Source organism: Zonotrichia leucophrys, chromosome 4 (genome assembly GCF_028769735.1).
Source record: "Zonotrichia leucophrys gambelii isolate GWCS_2022_RI chromosome 4, RI_Zleu_2.0, whole genome shotgun sequence".
Classification (NCBI taxonomy): Eukaryota; Metazoa; Chordata; class Aves; order Passeriformes; family Passerellidae; genus Zonotrichia; species Zonotrichia leucophrys.
Window position 1 is genome coordinate 29,285,900 of NC_088173.1, and position 18,979 is coordinate 29,304,878.

Here is an 18,979-nt window from a genome sequence, read left to right on the forward strand (position 1 = left end):
CTCCCCATATGTTAGAAAGCTGAATCCTTTCTACAAGAAATGGAACTAATCATATTCCTTCCAGCTCCACTGTATTTTCCTAAAGGCTATCCATATCTAATTTCTCCCAGTTCTTCTCAGAGCTGAATGCTTTCTGGAGTGTTGGAATGCCTTTCTAACTTGTCCAGACACTTTTTTTTCTGTTTTTTTTTTTTTTTTTTTTCTCCAAGAGTACTTCAGTCAGATGTAGAAATGAATCTGTTGTAGGGAAGACTAAGCAAATATCCAGTGTGCTTTTAGCCTTATATTATCCTAAATATGCTTCAGGCCTTCCTCAGTTTTTCATAGCCCTAGATTGTCTTCAAGCTTACCTGCCGATGTTGTTTAGAGTAAAACTGTTAATGTGATTGAACTTTCTGAAGTACCTTCATTATCACCAGAATTATCAGCTTCTGAAATGCAGGATATTAACAGCACAGGGTGTGCTTTTTGAGTGTGTTCAGAGTTGGGGAAGTTTCTGCTTCAGTAGGATGCTGACATCCTACTGCTGAGGTCTCCTTCTACCAAGCACTGAACTCTGCATATCTGGAAAGGATCAGAGATGAGAGCCAGGAGAACAAGATTTTTTTTTTTGTATCAAGTAACAGAAGATAAGACACACAAGTGAAATGATGGGAAATATTATTGGTCACTGAATAGGTAGAAAGAAATCAGGGAAAAACAGTCATTAACCAAGTGAGAGAAAAATAACATCTTTTATTAATTCTGCAGGTATTATACAAATTAGGTAATTCTTGTAGACCAACATTTAAAAGTCGCCTCTTAACTGTAGATTTCAAATAATTTGCTAAGGATGGCCAAGTACAATTTGCATGGCTAGACTGGGGAGAGAAGGCATAAAACTGAAGTGATTACTTTAGAGCTCTTCCCATTCTCTAAGCTCTGATTAGAGAAGATGCTATGAAAGACTGTATTTCACTTTTGTTGTTTTTGCTTTCACTTCTTACTGATTTGAAATATTAAAGAATCTTTACAAATGGATTTTCTTGCATGATGGTCCCTGTTTCACATGTATCAAAAGGCAGAGAGACTTTTTCACGTTAATAGGTACTGGCTTGTACTGCTTAAGCCATTAATGTCTGTTCATCTGCTTGGCAAATAGTGTCTTCACATTGTTTCTCCTGCCACTACATTTTTCACGGTTCAGCATGTTCTTAGGGGAAAAGGAGCTAGAAAAGCTCTCATGTTTTCTTGTCCAAGACAAGTGATAGGATTTTACCCCATTCTTTCTTTTTTCAGTGTGATTTCATTTCAATCTCTAAGTACAGTCAGGAATGATATACAATCAGTATGTGTAGAGGCTTTCTCTTTAATGTTCTTTTGTAAAATTGGTTTGTTATTGCTATTTTAATAATATAGCATCACGTGTTAACATCAGTTAATGTGTGATATTCTTTTTACTTGACAAAGTCATAAAGAAGGTCCATCACTGGCATCTTGTGTCTGCAGTGATTGGCAGACTTCAGTATCTGCATTAAAGAGAATTTGCTGAGGGTTGATACAGGATGCTGGGATGTATTTCTCAGGGTCTGAGCATGAATTTAAGCTTAAATTCTAAGAACAATTTGATGTCTCTTGTATTTTTGCTAAATTATATAAAAATGAGGGAGGTAATAAAAGATATAATCCCTACACAGTTGTGCAGGCCTGAAAAGAAATTAAAGAGGTAATGTGAATAGTATTTTTTGCTTTATTAGGATATCAATAAAAGTGATTTGGATAAAGCAGTGAGAAATAACAGTTTCTTCCCTTCTCTTTCTCTGTATTTGGTTAATGGAGAGTTTAAGTGTAACATATTCCAAGTAACTTAAAGATATAAATATTCTTTGTCCTCTTTTTTGATTCTGAGAGATGGTTGCTGTACCACTTGCCCCAAAAGGAGCAGAAAAGCTATGTAGAAGACAATCTGTTCTTTTGCCCTTTCTCACTGAGAAACAAAATCCTACTGAGATGCCCACATTGATCTAAAGAAATAAAACAGTGAACTCTGGCTTTTCCCAACCCAGCTATACAGCCCAGTGATGATACCCGTTCTCTCTGCAATCTAAAGAAATATTTCACATAGAAGCTTTTCAAAAGAACAGTCAAAGGGTTTGGTGGGATAGCCTGTGGTCTAGGCAGGTAATCTTGCATCTCTGGAATTTAATTTAAATTGCTAGTGGGCATATTTGGTCTTTTTTTTTTTTTTTTTTTTGTCCATAAATAAGTGTTTACTTGATGCTTTGTTCCAAGATTGCATTTTGACAGAGGCATCAGATGGACTGTTTAACTTTTTATCAAGCAGAAGAAAACATGTAGTAATTGCCATATTGGATTGTGCTTGTGGTCTGTCTAATGTACTACCATTTCTCTGATGACCATACCAGATGCTTGAGATGAGGATGGTAGTCCCCACAGGAATTAGAGGCTTCTATGAAAATTTCATTCTAATCCCTTCTAATGAGAAATTGAGCTAAAACTGAAGCAGGAGCTTTTATCCTTTCCAGCAGTCTTTTTTAGTTGGTGACTCTAACTCCTCTAAATATTCTTATTTGTGTCCAGATCTGATTTGCCTTTGGATAGTAGTGTTTGGGTTTGTTTTTTTTTTTTAGACTTGTGGCAATAAACTTCATGAATGGTGATAAAATCAGATAAATTCTTCTAATGTAATAGCATGTCCCCTTTCCTCTTAAACCAGTCTTCTCAAATGTATTGCACACCACATTGTGGTTTGCAAAGTAAATAGCAATGTGTAAGGCAGCTACTATCTCCATGTTTTCTCACTGAGAGTAGTCAAAGTATGGTGATACCTAATTGCTGACTCTCCATACAGTCTGAGAGGCTCAGCATCTTCTCCACAGCCATCTTCTCAAGGTCCTGTTTCTTGAGTATTTCAAATTGGGCACTCCAAACCACTGATTTGCAAACTTCCATTGATTCTGTGACTTCTCTAGTGAGCATTGGTTTAATCAGGATATAACTTTATTTTAGACTTGAATACTGTATTACAGCTAAAGCATGTATTTTTAATACTTGTTTGGAACAGTTATGGATTGATAAGTGGGCTATATTTTTAGATTGCTTCAAAGTCCATGGCATGTGATTAGATGCTCCTATTCCCTGGTGAAATCTTAGAGTTAGTTGTCAGTAAGGAAGGTATTTTATAAAGCAAGTTTGTGTGCTGTCTCTAACCATCTTTCCTAGGAGTGGATGACCTGCTTTTGCATGTCTGTGATATATCTGGTTGTGTCATAGAAATCACAGACTCTAACTAGAGTGATGGAACCTCTTTGGTGACAAGCAGTAGTCAGTTATATAATTGCAGTTATATCTGTCTAAGTCTGGATTATTCTCCTCTGTTCTCAAAGATATTACTTAGTATTATTCTGGATGTAGTTGGGACTGTAACTGGTGCAGTTGGCTGTGTAATGTTAGAGCATCTGGTGGGTTGGTTCTTGCTGGAATGTGCCTCCTCCCCTGGGACTGGAAATGCCCTCATGTACCTCGAGAAGTCAGATGCCAGAAAATATCTCTATTTGCAAGAACCATTTGACTGAGATAGGGCTTTGGCTGACACCAGTATCAGCTGCATGAGCTTGCTAGTTGGGAACTTAATGAGTGCAAGATAGTGACATCAGAGGATTGGAGGGAATTCATTCAAGAGACTGCAAATCTCTGCCAAATAGATTGTCTCTGAAGAAAAAGATCTGTAAATTCCTTAATTACAGTAATCATCTCTTGAGTTTATCCTAGAGCTCTACAGGAAGAAAACTTGACCATGATTATTGAAAATGTAAATGCTACTGGTCACCTACCATTCCCAGCTTCTGGATTACACTTTATGTTTTGTTAAACCCATTATGTATGTCTCTGTACATAATTAAATACCACATTCTTTATCCAGCAATTAAATTGAATACATTGTACAAAGTATTAAAATGGACTGAATTCATAATTTAAAGACGAGGATATAGCTTGGTGCCGTTAAAAACTGAGCTTATTAGGAAAAACCTTTTTGATGACTTCAGCACTGAAATGGTACTTACAGTGTAGCCTTGGTGCATAAAGTCCTTCAACCCTCTTGTGGAAGTATCTGGCTGATTTCTACCCCCAGTCCCCCTTATTTTCCCATTTTTGGATTCTTTCCTACTGGTTACAGTATCATTGCTTAAATATATTTTTCATCACAGTCATGGCACTTTATGAAGCCATGGATTCTATTACAAAATATGCTTCATGGATGTTTTAAAAAAAGATCTCGGGGCTGTGAGGAAAATACAGTGAATGACCACAGTGGACATCAATGTAAAATTTGTACTTCCAGTGGCCTCAAAGATGGGGTGATTTTTTTTTTCCTTTTTTTTTGGCTAAGGTTTTGGTACAGGAGAGCTTTAGAAAGGGATTTGGAGGGGAAAATTGGTGAAGCTTTGAGAACGCTTGAATGTAAGTTTCATACAACAGAACACTTCTGTGCCCCCAGTAGCATTTCAGAGGAGTAATGTAGGTAAAAAATGTGAAGGAATGAGTGTGGAAAACCATTTTTTTCTCCGTATTTGCTTGCTTCAAAGATGCACTTGCATGTAGTAATTTTTTCTACACTGGAAATTCATTTGTGGCTGAGTATTAGCAACAATATTGTAGAAAACTGACTCAGGGTACTAGCGTAAGGCTATGTAAATATTTATTTTAAATGGTGAAAAAAACTAAAAAGACAATCCCCCAAAAAACTTCCTAATGACTTTCTGCCTTTTCTATTTGGAGTAAAGAAGAGCAAAGATACTGTGAACACTTTACAGGAACTTAACAGCTCCAGTGTATTTTAAGAAGACTTTTTATACTACAGAATTTGAAAACATAAAGGTTAAATAATAGAGAATGGTTAAGCTATTCCAGAAATGTGTGTATGTCTTGTTTAAACAAAAGTGTATCCTGGTTAAATTTGAAGTTGTTTGAGAAGAAGATTAGTCAAGGCAAGCTCTGCTTGGGCTTCCCATTCATAATTTTGTAGCTGTTAAAAGTAACTCAGTTGATTTAACCTGTACTGAAATGAACTTCTTAAAGACAGAAGAGTCCAAAGTTGTTGCAGTGTCTGAGTAATCAGTGCTATTTTCTCTGTAGATCCTGTTGAAGAGATGGATATTTGTGTTCGTCACAGAGCTGGAAGACTGAAGTTTCCTAGGTTTTGGTTGCTCTAAAGAGAGGTTTGTTATCTTTGATGGGAATTTTCAAGCTTATATAAAGCTTTAGTATTTGTAACTTTTAAAGTTATAGACTATAAAAAAAGTATTTAATCTGCTTTTCATCCTGTATTTTTCCAATCACTGTAAGATATCAAATATTAGACTTGTGTTCAAATGCTTTATTTTTGTGTCTTAAGAAATTACTGTATCTACCAGGAGATTAATTTTACTGAAATAATGCTTGCTTCTTAGACAAAATATTTTTCTGGGTTTGGATCTAAACTTCTGGGAAAGCCTTAGGAACTAAAGTATTTTTCTCATCTTATACAATAATCACATGATCCGAAACTGGTAGAAACACCTTTTCTGGATTTTTCTAATACTTTGGGTTCATGCTTGCTTTCTAGGTATTGCTAGAATAACATCATAGTTACACTGGTTATTTTTTAGCCTCACTGCAAAAGAAATGAGAAAAGTACCGTAGATATAATGATGGCAATCCAGGCCTTCCCTAAAGGTTGCATTACTTTGTGACTGCTTGGTCTCTGCACAGAAGCAGAGCAAGCTTTCAACAAGCTTCAGCTGTGGGTATCCCTTCCACTTGGGCAGATGGTGTGGTGCACATCTTGACACAGCTTGGATGCAGATGGAGGTGGGACAAAAAAGTGGGAGGGCAGAAAATAAGCTATGAAAAAGAAGACCAGGAGTGAGGAGGCCAAAAGCACACTAAGCTTGTTATTGAACAAGTCTTGAAGTCCCAAAGTGAGTCTAATGGTGTCAGGATACAAACAGGCTGGTATAATCATTGGGCAGCTCGAAAGAGGGATGAGGCTGTTGTTACCTCCCACCTCAGTGGAGAGGGCCAAGGGCCTTGCGCAGATATAAGAATCTTCACTGATTTTCTGATTTACTACCAAACCGTTTCTACACGTAACTCATCAAGGTCCTCTGTTTTCAAAAACTTCTGTATGGGTTTGCAGGCATCACTTACAGGCAGGAGTAAATTAGTGGGGGGCATATACTGACAGGGAGGGAATTCTTCCCAGTCAGGTTAATGATTTCCTAGATTATTGGTTTGAATTCTGTTTTAACATAGACTTGCTTTTCCTGGTAGACATACTATTCCTCTCCTTCTAAAACCTGCTAATGCTATTGGGCTTTTGTTACAGACAAATAAACTTCAGTGTAGAGATGGACTTGAGTAGACCAGAGAACATTTGCATCTTATGCATCATACCTTCCCTGCTATGTTGTTTAGGGTGTAAAATTAATACCTGATCTAAACTCACTGTGGCTGTGTGGCTCTGCATGCTTGACTATGCAGCCATGGGTGTATGGATTTCCTGTTTTCAGTAAGGCATGGAGCATGCACATATTATTGAGAAATGCATTTTTAATTTTTCTTTGGTAAATCAACTGTGGTATCTGTGAAACACCAAGAGCCATAACATGTAATTCTAGAAATCTGCAGGAGTCTCCAGACAGTTCAAAATGCCAACAGTCTCCAGCATTTGCAACCCTGCTTGAGTCAGAAACAATAGAAGAGCTGTGCTTGCAACTTTGCCCATTTCTTTTTTTTTCTTGCTGGTGGAATACTGTAGATTTTAGTAGTAATGACTTTCATATGAAATAACATTTAAGTAATTATCTGAAATTATTTGCAGAAACTGTATAAAGCTGTAAAGTTAAACCAACAAATGCATTTAGATAAAAACCACTTGTGTTCTATCAAAGGAATTGTCTTTTTCACAGCATACCTGCAGATGACAATTCCTGAATATAGAAAAACCCAGGTATTAACAAAGCTGAGGGCAATCCCTTCTGTGAAGACTAGTTATAAGATGTGAGGAATGGATATTATATACATGGGGCTTCAGAGATAATTGTTTGACATGACTTTCTAGAACACCTAGCACAGGTTTTTACTTATGAGCAAGAAATAGTGACAAAAAATGCTTATAAAGGCCAGAAAAACCCAAACCCACCTTTTATTCACTCAAGATCATTCACATCAAAGGAACCCATCATTTCTTTTATGCAAATACTGTGGGGATTGCTTCACCCAGGACTGGAAAGCAGCCAGGCTGCATAGCATGACAGCTACTCAGCAGTCCACAGCAAAGCTATACACCACGAAGGAGCAGGAATGGATTGCTGGTTTTAAATCTGATACACATTTGCAGCAAATGTTCAGAAAGCACTTTATTTCTCTGTTTTGACCATATCTTCTCTAATGTGCAGTTTCACGAGTCTTATGTTATAGCCTCAAATCTTCACTTTTTTCCCTGTATAAAGTATTAAAGTAGAATGTCTCTACATAATTAAATGGTCATACAGAACTGTGTGCCTACTCCATCTCTTAATAGCTGCAAAATGGCATCCTTACCTTTGCAACCAGTATAGGAGATTTCTCTATGCTTGTTTACTAGACATTATTTCCAAAAGAAGCTAAAGGGTTTTTTGATTTTGGAATTTTCTCACAACATCTCTAGCACCTCTTAATTTTTTTCTGTCATGTGTGACTTCTCAGGCCTGCACATTGAAGAAAATTACTGAATTCTTCCAGCCTGAAGTCTTTCTTTTAAGAAAAAGAAAGATGAGCAGAACTGCAGCCTGCTTAATTTTCAAACACTAAAAATCAAACCTTGCAACTTGTTAATTTCAAAATAACCTTTCTTATAATAAAATTTTTACTGCTGATAGTATTCTCCATTTTTCCTCAAGCATTTTCCAGCTGGCTTGAGGCAATGGATATTCTGGCTTTCCAAACAGAATCTTGATTCCTATGGGGCTTCAGGTCCCACCACATGCAGATATAGAATCATTAAGTGTTCTCCACAGAAGATCTTTCCACTGAGCGTTAGTGAGCAAACCTGAAATTAGCAAGAAGGGTAGCTACACCGTTTATATCTTATATAAGAAAAAGTGAGCAGGATCTAAGGAATTAACTGAAATGAGAATGTATGCAGTCTCATTCTTTCCTATCAGGAAGAAAACTCTCAGATGAGAAGTTATTTAATCATGTACCTTTTCCAGAACCTGAAGTTATATCATCTCAGTTTATTTTTAGACTTCCATTTTTAAATATCAAACATGATCCCTGCAACAGAGTTGCATTGATGTGTATTTAAATACTTCTCTACAACAAGTTAAAAAAAAACAACTTCCTGCAGGACAAAGCAGATGCAAAGACTTCTTTCCAAAGAAATGTCAAAGTGCAGGTGACATCCCCTTCATTGTGAGATGTCTGGTTGCTTCTTGCTTTTTGAATATCAGAGTATATGCAGAGCACACAGGGAGTAATGTTCCTTGTTCTTCAGAGCTTTTACAGACTATAAACGCAGCAGAATATTTATTTCTTTTTTTTTGAGAGGGTGTTGGGGTAATGTTCTCTTTAGAAATTCTGCTTTTGAATTACAGTAAGATGAGGTGGTCAAGATTTCCTTTTTGAGTTGTGAGCAAGGAAATATGTGTCACAGTTTAATCTGAATGTGTTAAATATGTACTTGTCATAGCAAATAGTTTCACTAATTGGGTGTACAAGACTGTTTCAGTTATGGCATCTTCTATCACTTCATGAGGCATTTGGATTTTCCAGAACAGTTCTTAGTTATCCTCTCTACATGTAAAAATATGTTTTTAGAATTGTCTCAGTGATTTTGGAGTTCAGCTGTATTAAGGCAAGTCTATACCTTGTGTTTGCAATCACTTTTTTCCAAAAATGTCCTTTAAAATTAGAGCCTTTAGTTTTGGCCTTGCAATTTTCATAGCAAAAAATGTAGAATTATGGAGTAACAGGCTGAAAAGGTAACAGGATGGATCAGTCCTGCAAGGCAGCATGTGGCTTAGTTGTGGAGTTCTGTGTCATGGTACTACGCAAGAGATGCCTTTAGAGAGATTTGATACATCAATAAAAGTTAGAAACTTGGGTAACTATTAGATGCAGTGGCTAGAATGAAAGCTGTTGTGTACTCCTGAAAACATTGAAGGCACTGGGATATGTGGGGTAAAGGTTGCTTTTCTTTAAATTAGATTAACATTTTTTTAAAATTAGATCTTTTTTACTTGGTCAGACACCTCCCTATTACCCTTGCTACGCCTTTATTTGATTTGCTCTTGGTTTCTCATATTTGTATCAGTATGCTTCTAATTGGCTTGGATAGGAGCCTAATGCTGGCTCCACAGATGGCTGAAGCCACAACGGTCAGGCTTTTGCTTCTTTTTTTTCGTCTTTATAACAAGAAATTGCAAGACATGGTGTATTTGTGGGCCCCAGGTAAACTTAAATCTTAACCAATGATATGTTAGAGAAACACTTGGAAAATCAGGAAAAAAGTTCACAAAAAGGAGAAGAGGAGCAAAATACTCAATAGATGTCCAAAATATGTATTTAGAACTGTAACTCACCCTAGATCTTGATAGGTTTATGCACAGCTATGTTCTTGATTGTCTTACAAAGCAGGATCACAAAGCTGCTTTTTCAGTGATGAATGCTGTATTATCTGATCCCAAAGTGATAAAAATGAGTGTGTGACCAGCTAGAGATGATTGATAAATTGTTTAGGTGAAACTCTAGATTAGTTTTCTTTGAAACACATTATTCTTTGAGGAGCAATTTCTCTGGAGCTCTATTTGCTTACAAGGCTAGAAAAGAGGAAAAAACCATGTATGTCTGCATGTTTAGACTTCTGCTGATTTCTTGAAAGCACAGTTTTTTGAGTTTTCTATTCTGCAAACAAGAATGGCAGAACAAAGATTTTGCAGCCTGTCAGAGAAAGAATGGATATGCTAGAGATACACTTGGTATCTCTACTCAAACCTTGCAAGGGTGGAAAAGGACCTGGAGAATACTCATTTGCAGTCCCTTATGAGGGCTTGTCAAGGTTGCCACAGCACTGTGGTTCATGGACACCAGAAGGAAATTCCTGCCATGCCAGCAGCGGGAGCACACCAGGTATTTCTACTCAGCCATGGCTGATAGCTTATGTCTCTTTTATGTTGTTCTCAGTAGAATTGGTCACTTTGCTGGATTTTGGAAGGAAGAGCAATACTGGTAATAGCTACAAGGGAGTTTCAACAGTGTGTTTCCATCTTTACTATTGGCTCTCTGTGGTATTTGCATTGCTAACAAACTCAGTCAGACTTCTATAAACATGAATTGTGTGTTGCATTCATTTCCTCTCCTCCCCCTGTCCACCTCTGCATGTGTAATGACTGAAACCAAAATGTTTTAGAAAGTATTGAACTAGGATGTGGGTGCTTTTTTCTGAGTTGTTTTGCTTGATTTTCCTCACCCCTAATTTCCTTTGACCCTGTCTCCTACATCTTTGATAGGGAGCTCCTCAGGTTGCATCCCTTATAGACAATTTTGGTCACATGCAGTTCAAGGTTGTTGAACTTGCACTGCTTGTGCAGCTCAGGTGTGTTTCCTTGTAGGAAACATCCTGTTGCAAATAGTTTCTCATTAGAGGCTTGTTAATCTAGTTTCCCAGAATTTTTTTCTTGTGAAAAGCTGATTTAGAGAGTTGATATGTTTATTTTTTTTGCCATTATGAATTCTAAGTTAAGTAAAATCATTGCCTTTGAAGAACTAGTAACACAGTTATGTACAGTGATTTAGTAGATCAAGGTGCCTTACAGAGATACAGATAATGAAAGAATATTGTGCTCCAGGCAGGTTGTACTAACCGAGCCCTACCTTCTACAGAGGCTATTGGACTTTAAAGGCCCCTCTACCAGCCTGTGTCCATAGCCCGTAGGTTTAGAGAGCTGGACTGCGATCAGAGGACCAACGGTTGTTACAGATTTGTATATTTTTAGCGCTCTGTGTCATGCTAATTGATGGACGTAGATTGGCATTATACATTAGGCTTGATTCCTGGGATATATTTGGCTTATTTAACAATGCTATCTTTAGAATATCATCAGCTTGCTAATCCTCATTAGTTGTATGAATGGCATATCTTGGTGTCATTTAACTAGATGAATTGGTTTTGCCAGCCTATACTACTCTACTGGGGTTTTTTTTAAGCTCATGTAGTAGCCTTTTAAAGTATAATAAAACTAAGAATTTTTCTTTGTATCTTATTTTAAGCCTGTGTTGTTATTAAAAGGGTGAAATTTTAATGGTTTTTTTGGTCACAACGTTCAATCTGTTCATTTACTACCTTTGCATTTATCTCTCAACATAGCTCTGTGACTTCTGCTGTGACTGAATATTATGTAACTGTGGGATTAGTTTGATATGTTGCGCTATAAGGAAAAGAAGGAAACATACCTTCTGCAGCTTATCAAGGTCATCATTACAATTTGCAATATGGCTTGGCTAAAATAAGTCAGACAAATATCATATTCTGATAGTAGTTGAACTCTTCAGGTATTTAAGGATGGGCACTGTAGCCTAGATGAAAGCCACATCTGGGACTTTGTGATGTCTCAGCGTATTGAGATGCAGATAGGCAGAATCATAAGTAACAGTATAAATATTATTTATAACCTGCCTGCTTTCTCAGCAACTGTACCTTGACCACATACAACAGTCTTCTGTTTGTTTCCTAGTAATTTGTTAATAATTCGTCAAGTTAAGCTCATGCTCTCACTGTTCAGCTGATGTTTGGGTGAATGTTCTACAAGTGCTCCCAGATCTTTCTGAATATAGTTTTCTGAATATAATTACCATTATCATTACAATGAATGCAAAGCTTGTTTTGAAGTAGCTATGTTATTTTGCCACTTTGCTGATTAGTGTTTTTTGGGCTATTTACAAATATCATGGGTGTAACATTTTATACAAATTCTTCTAGGATTTCACAGTAAAAATTGATTTGTAAACTATTTACCCCTGATTTTTTAAAAGAAAAATAATCCACATTGTGAGATGTGGTGGCTTCTTCAGAGCATCATGTAAGAGATGTTATAATCGGGGTATGAGTGGCATATGAACTATTAACCTGCAGATGTGTGAGTCGGTTAATCTGCCACTAAGAAGTTTTTTGGTTTTGTTTTTGATTTTTTTTTTTGTTTCAATTAACCTGTGCTCTTTCAGTTACGTTCTTCAGTCTAAATCACTTCAGTGTGGTACAGCTGCTCTAATTGAGCTAAATTGAAAACACAGGTGAACTTAGGATTTAATAGTGTGATTGTGGAATAACAAGATATTGAGGACAGGACTCTGCTGATTCAGACAGGAGTTTGTTCCTTCACGTGGGAGAGAAGTGTAGGATAGCAGTGTGATGGGTTCATGGTGGTATTGACCTTAAGGATGCTTTTCCTTTTTAGGTCTGCAAAAAAGACAAATGTGAAATTGGTAAATCTAAAAAATTATTCCAGGAAAGTGGATGAAAGTGTGGGTATGAAGACACTTATGTTGTATTATTACCCCAGAGCACTCTAGCACCTTTGTTTAAAGGAATTATAGACATAATATGACTTTTTAAAAAAAATACATTTGGATTTCTTTGTTCAGTAACAAAATGGAAAGGTAAGATGGGACAGTGAGATACCATGGTGACACTAAACACTGAATGAGCAAATTATGTGGCCAGCAGAAATGCTGTGTGATGTAATCTAATCTGCTTGTTAGTGCAACCAAGAAAATGCTTGAGAAATTAATTTGAAAAATAAGTGGAAAAAGATGTTTAGGATGTTGTAGAGCAATCTAGGTTGAAAAGGATCTCTGAAGATGACCTGGTCCAATCCTACTGTGAAGCAGAGCCAGTTGTGGCTCTTGAAGTGTTTCTCATAGCTGTGCTTATAGCAAGATGCTTAATGTGTCACATAAGAGAAACAATGGCTTTTAGTTGTTCCAGAATGATGGGTAGAAATGGACCTTCCTACATAAAGGCTATTCATATGAGCAATGCCTAAATTTAATCTGATAGCTAACACTGTGGTACTCCAAAGACTGCAAAAGCAGAATAAATAAAGTACCATGGTTCCACATAAATTTTTATTTCAGTGTAACCTTTTATTGTTGTATTTTTAATTTTTAAAAATGAAATAGCATTTAAACCGCCTAATGAGGCCAGAGCCAATGGAATGTTTTGAAAGAGAAGAATGTTTTGGCAATTCTGCTTGATACATGTCAGAATATTTAGAGTCTGATCCAGGTTAGAATTGAAACCATATCCCCCTTCTCCCATGAAGTTATACATTGTTAAGGCTGCTTCCAAAAACAAAATATCTCTATCTGGTTTTTCTCTCTGTCCTGAGTGCTTAAACAAGTTAAGTGTGGTTTATGTGTGAAGAATAAGTGTCTTCTTATTTATGTGTGAAAAATAAGTTAGGTTCCTTCCAAGTACAAGTTAATCACAGAGATAACTTTGCTTGATGTAATTTTTTGGGGGCATCCTAGGAGAAAATGGGTGGGGAAGAGAGGAGCACAACTGCTGTTAAAATGCTTGACTTCAGCAACAGCAGCTCAAAATGCTAATGAAAGGACATTAATTTTAATGTCACTTGAAGAAATTAAAGTATATTTGACCTTTTGAGCGTCAAATACATGGTGCATCCTACCTCTGGGGAAGTGTGTTTACATAATGAAAGGTTCCTAGGGCTGAACATCAAAACAGGCTTGCTCAATGTCTGGAGCAAATCACCTTGCCCATGGTGATGATTTTATGTTTTTTTCTCCGTTACAGAGGCTGTGTGCTAGCTTTTGAAATAAAATGTGGGACACTGCCATGTCTGTTGTTGTTGCCAAGTATTTACACTGACCTGTTTCCATCACTTACTCAGAACACATTTTCAGTCTGGCTGAGTACAGTGCAGATGTGAAACAGTTGGATATTCTTAAATATGGTGTGGGGTTTTTTTGTTGTTGTTTTTTTGAAGACACTGATGTGAGGCTCATACAGCCCTGACACAGAGGATGAGGAATGAGATGCGCTGGCAGTTGAAAGTGAGAGCTGATTGCATTGTGACAAGGAGACATCTTGAGTAAGAATTCTAAGGTAATCCAGTAGCCCTAAAGAGTTCTGAAGATAATCAGTGAGACTAGGACTGGGAAAAGGCCAAGGCAAGATATTCAGTGGATTTCCCACAATTTTATGGTTTTATTATCAAAATGAGTTTTAGTTTGTCTTCCTGTTCTCATGCATCCCTTGCATACAATGAGACAAAACTAGTTTTGGGAAGAGAAGTAGGAAAAGCTTGTGTGGTGAAGTGGTTTTGGTGTTATGAGAGAAGGCCTCTTTCTTTGGTCTGTAGACCTGCCCGTGCATGGGGACGCATCCTGCAAACTATTGAGCCACTGTAGGACAGACATATAATGAAGGTTCAAAAGGCCAGAAATTTTTTAAACTATGGATGTTAAAACAAGTTTTAATGTTTACCATGGAGCCTGAAACAACCCAGTGTGAAATGCTGTGTCAGTGACTTGTGCAGCTGCGGTGCGAATTTACAACTGGTATATATTTAGCAGACTGGGGAAGAATTACTTCCCGTATTTTCCTATGAGCAATCAAAGATGCCAAAAAATATGATGTTTGTAAGGTCCCAGGAAACCTCTGCTATAAACAGAAGTTGAATGTAGGTTTCCCAAATCCTTATCCAGTGCTGAACTGATAAAAAAATTGGATATTCATACAAATCACTTTGACTGAATTTTCCTAACATAATAATGATCCTTCCAGAGGTGCTGTAGGTTGTGTAGCAGGAGGTTCCTTTCTTTTTGGGGTTGCTTTGCAAAAACATCTATTGCAAGTTGTAGTTTACTTTTTATGATATTGTATAAGCTAAGGGTACAACCCCAGTGAAGTGTAGTGCTTCTCAGATTTAAAACACCAGCTCTTCTTCATTGTGGAGACCTTCAGCCTTCAACCCCAAAGAAAATCCTGTTGGGACAATGGATTAGTTTACAGCTAATATTGTCTAAATAAAAAAATCAGATGCCACAATAGAGCTGGACTGAGAGAATGGATCACATTTCTCTTTAGTCTTTTAATATTTTCAGGATTCTTTGTTAGCAAGCCTATTGTGAGTATTCCACTGGTAATACCCATCATCTGAGATACCCTCTTCCTGATTCCATGGCTTACTCCAAAACAGTCTCTTGAGTATGAAGCTCTCTTCTTAATAAGTACCATCTTTCAAGCTGATGTTGATTGGCATTAGGCCATGTTTGCCTCTCCTGGGCATGTTTCAGTCTCCAATATTTTGTTTTCATTGGGTTTTACTGCTTTAGCTTTTTCTCACTTTTAAGTTCTCCAATAATTTAGGCTCTCCTGTGATTCTGCCAGCCTTTTTGTACTTAAAACCAAGCTCAGTCACTTGGCAGGTTTTCCCAAATGCTCAGGTTCTGAAAATATCCCCCTGACTCTGAAGCAAAATATGCAGAGGGGTGACTTTTTCAAGTCACGTTTTATGTTTCATCCCTTAGAGCCACTTTCTGTTACAAGTCGGAATTGCTTCAGGTTGGCTGTTTAAACAGCTCTGCCTAAGCACTGACATTTCTTAGAGTGAGAGTAGGACTGAATGAAATGTTATGGAAATTTACTTTGCTGCTTTATTCAATGGGGAAAACCAGCTGTTGATATTTTGCAGGAGATCATAGAATTGTGCAATGATTTGGGTTGGAAGGCACCTTAAAATTATCTAGTTGCAGCCCCTTTGTTATGGACAGGGACATCATCTGCTAGACCACATTGCTCAGTGCTCCATCCAACATGCTATTGAACATTTACAGAGATGGCATTCACAACTTCTCTGGGAAACCTGTTCCAGTGCCTCACCACCCTCATGGTTAAGCATTTCTCCCTCTAATCCAAACTAACTCTCAGTTTGAATCCATTCCCCCTTGTCCTGTCACTACACCCCTTGTAAAATCTTTCTGGTAGGCTCCCTAGAGGTACTGGAAGGCCACAATTAGGTCACCACGAAGACTTTATTTTCCAGGCTAAACAAACCCAATGCCCTTGGTCTTCCTTCATAGAAGAGGTCTTGCATTCCTCTGATCAACCTGGTGGCCTCTTCTGGACTTGGACAGGTCCATGTCCTTCCTGTGCTGGGAACTCCAGAGCTGGATGCAGCCCTGCAGGTGGGGTCTCATCAGAGTGGAGCAGGAGGGTAGGATTACCTCCCTTGATGTGTTGGACAGGTTTGGCTTTCTGAGCTGCAAGTTTACATTGCTGGGCCTTGTCCAGCCTCTCCTCCATCAGAACCTCCAGGCTGGTCCATTCATCCCCCAGCCTGTGGTGAAAAGCAATTTAGTCTGTAGGTGCACAAAGCCAGTAGTGCTCTCCTTTATGTACATGTGTAGCGAAGCTGGTTATAGTGACTAGAAAAAAATCTTATTTACATCTGTTTCTGTATAGTGAAGTAGGTTGCAATTAATTAGGAAGTTTCTGGTGTGGTAAAAATCATCATATAGGAGGAATGCAAACATATGATTTTCAAAGAGGAATTGAATTCCATATGTGTTATGCCCTCTCCCAGCTAGGAATTAATTGCAACTTTAAAACAGATTTGATTATGTCTGTTTAAAAATTAAAAAAAAAATCAGCAACAAACCCCAACTCCCTCCTCTCTGCCATGCATAGCCACATTTTCAATACTGAGGATATTTAAATGATTCTAATTTAAACTTTTCTTTCATTACTTTGCTCGAGTTGAGAGAGTGCTTTGATCAGCCTTTGAGTTATATAATTTATTAGAGTTAAGGGAAGAGGATAACCCTCAGATGTCTTCTGTGGTAAAGCACTGATGCTGAAAATGTTAAATGTTTGCAGACTAAGAACAGCTTAGCTGGAAAGGCCAAAAAAGAATAAATAAAATGTGACATGTTTTATTTTGTTATTTATTCCCTAGTAAGAATACAAAACAAAAGTAAAAATAAATCACATCTTTTTCAAAACATGGGCATGAGTTGTCTGGAATGCACCTCTTTGTGGTAGTATTCTCCCACAACAAATATGATGTCAGGACACATGCAGTTAGCTTTAAGGTTGTCAGTACAGCAATTTTGTTAAATTTTTCTAGCTTCTTAATATATACATTGTAAATCCCATGAAGGACACTTGTATATCCTTATTGGCACATATCAGAGGTGGCTGCTTTGCTGCATTCTGTCAATTTGTGGTTCTGGTTGCACTTCCCATAGCTTGGTACTTGCTGCTTTCCTAAGGTGTTTCAATCAGTTGTGCTGTGTTTAAGTGTGGTATAAATCTGAGCACCTAAATCCATAATTCTTTGGCTGCTGGTGCTGACAGGATAATTAGGAACAAGAGCATTCAGATTTGCCTTTCTAATTCATTGTGCGGGCACAAATTAAAGCAGATGAAAACATCGTGTGCAGGCGATGTGTTGGCTGACAGGGTGAGTTAGAGTGAGGAAAAGGACTATGCAACAAGAGTTGTATAGATCTGGGTGACACCCTCTCTCCGAGCTGCAGAAGCAACTAAGGTGGTATAGCTGCTTTTTGAGTAGCATGATCTTCCCACTTAAGTCCAGTAAATGGATAAGAATAACTGGCCCTCTCTCAGGTGCTGCTGAGCATCAGTTAAGCTTACTGAAATGACACACCCTATGAAATAATGTTAGAGCCTGGCTGTTTTATAGAGGGAAATAATGTGCAAAATTGGAAAATGGAAATGCTGAGGTCACTCTGTGAATAGTATATTTTAATGCACAGTGCTTGAAATTCAGTCCTAGCTTGTGAGAATATCAGCCCTGAAAGATGCTGATGGACTTGCAAGTGTGATGTTTATTGCTCATCATCCTCATTGTTTGCTTAGTGAGGGAATACATCACAGCAGAGTTACTACCAAGAGTTACAGCAACAGCTTATGCTGCTGTTGTCTTCTCAGAGTGAAGCTATTGGGATGGCAGGCTTCTTTGTACCTGTATCAGACCTTTTCATGTTGTTAGGTGATTTACTTGGCCTACTAATTTAGTGTTCATTTACACCAGTTAGCAATCAACAGTAATTTAATTCTGTTCTTTACTTGGCTACCTGGCAGGCTCTGGGGTCCTTTCTCTTTCTAAATCTTAACAGTGGTTTAAACAGAACAATTTATGTATGCTTAGTTTTGCCTCAGTGTTGAGTGCTTGCCAAGATGATTTAAGGCACTCCTGATCTTATGCTTCTGTGTAGAGTTATGTCAAAATCTGGCTGTAGGTTAGGTTCTTATTAGTGTTACTAATTTCTGTTTGAACCACATACAAGCAGAGGATAGGTGCAGGATGGTGTAAGTGTGCTAACATCATCTTCATTTCCAGAGGGAGAAGATGTAAAACATGTGGTAGTGCTATTTACACAATAACAAGCTGCATAGGAAGGGTAAAGTGATGTTTGAGTAGAAGGTGGAAAATGGTAATATGTCATCTGCCAGTTGCAAGGGAGGAGAAAGTATAACAAAATGTGGATTAGTCTGAGGTGTAAGTATGACTAAATGGAATATGTTTGAGTCTTATGGGACATGCAACCAGAACTGCAAACACAAGATGCAGAGGACTAAGGGCCAGGAGAAACATTCTGATCTGATCTGATCTAACTGCCTGTATTCATCAGGACAAAAAACCTGATAGAAACAACACACAGGCATTGATCCCCACTGCTTGTTTTAATTTGAAACACATCTTCCCAAAACAGTCTTGATTTGAAACAATCAAAACTTTTCCATTTCTATTTTAGTTGCTACCAAGATTAATCAACTTCACTGTTCAAAAACCAAAACAATACTATTTTATTTTATTTTCATTTGCTGGTTTTTTTTGCAGGGTACTATTTATAATTTTAGCATTGGTTCAAAGAAATCCTTTAGGATTTTTTACTTTTTATGAGA

The 18,979-nt window shown here is 37.5% G+C and overlaps 1 long non-coding RNA gene across 1 annotated transcript in view; it reads left to right on the forward strand.

Annotated features, from left to right (window-relative positions):
- Positions 1-18,979, forward strand: part of LOC135447354 (uncharacterized) — a 47,156-nt gene that overhangs the window by 26,273 nt on the left and 1,904 nt on the right. The window contains exon 2 of the long non-coding RNA XR_010440079.1: positions 5,137-5,219. This is a non-coding gene — a long non-coding RNA (uncharacterized LOC135447354). The remainder of the gene's footprint in view (positions 1-5,136; positions 5,220-18,979) is intronic.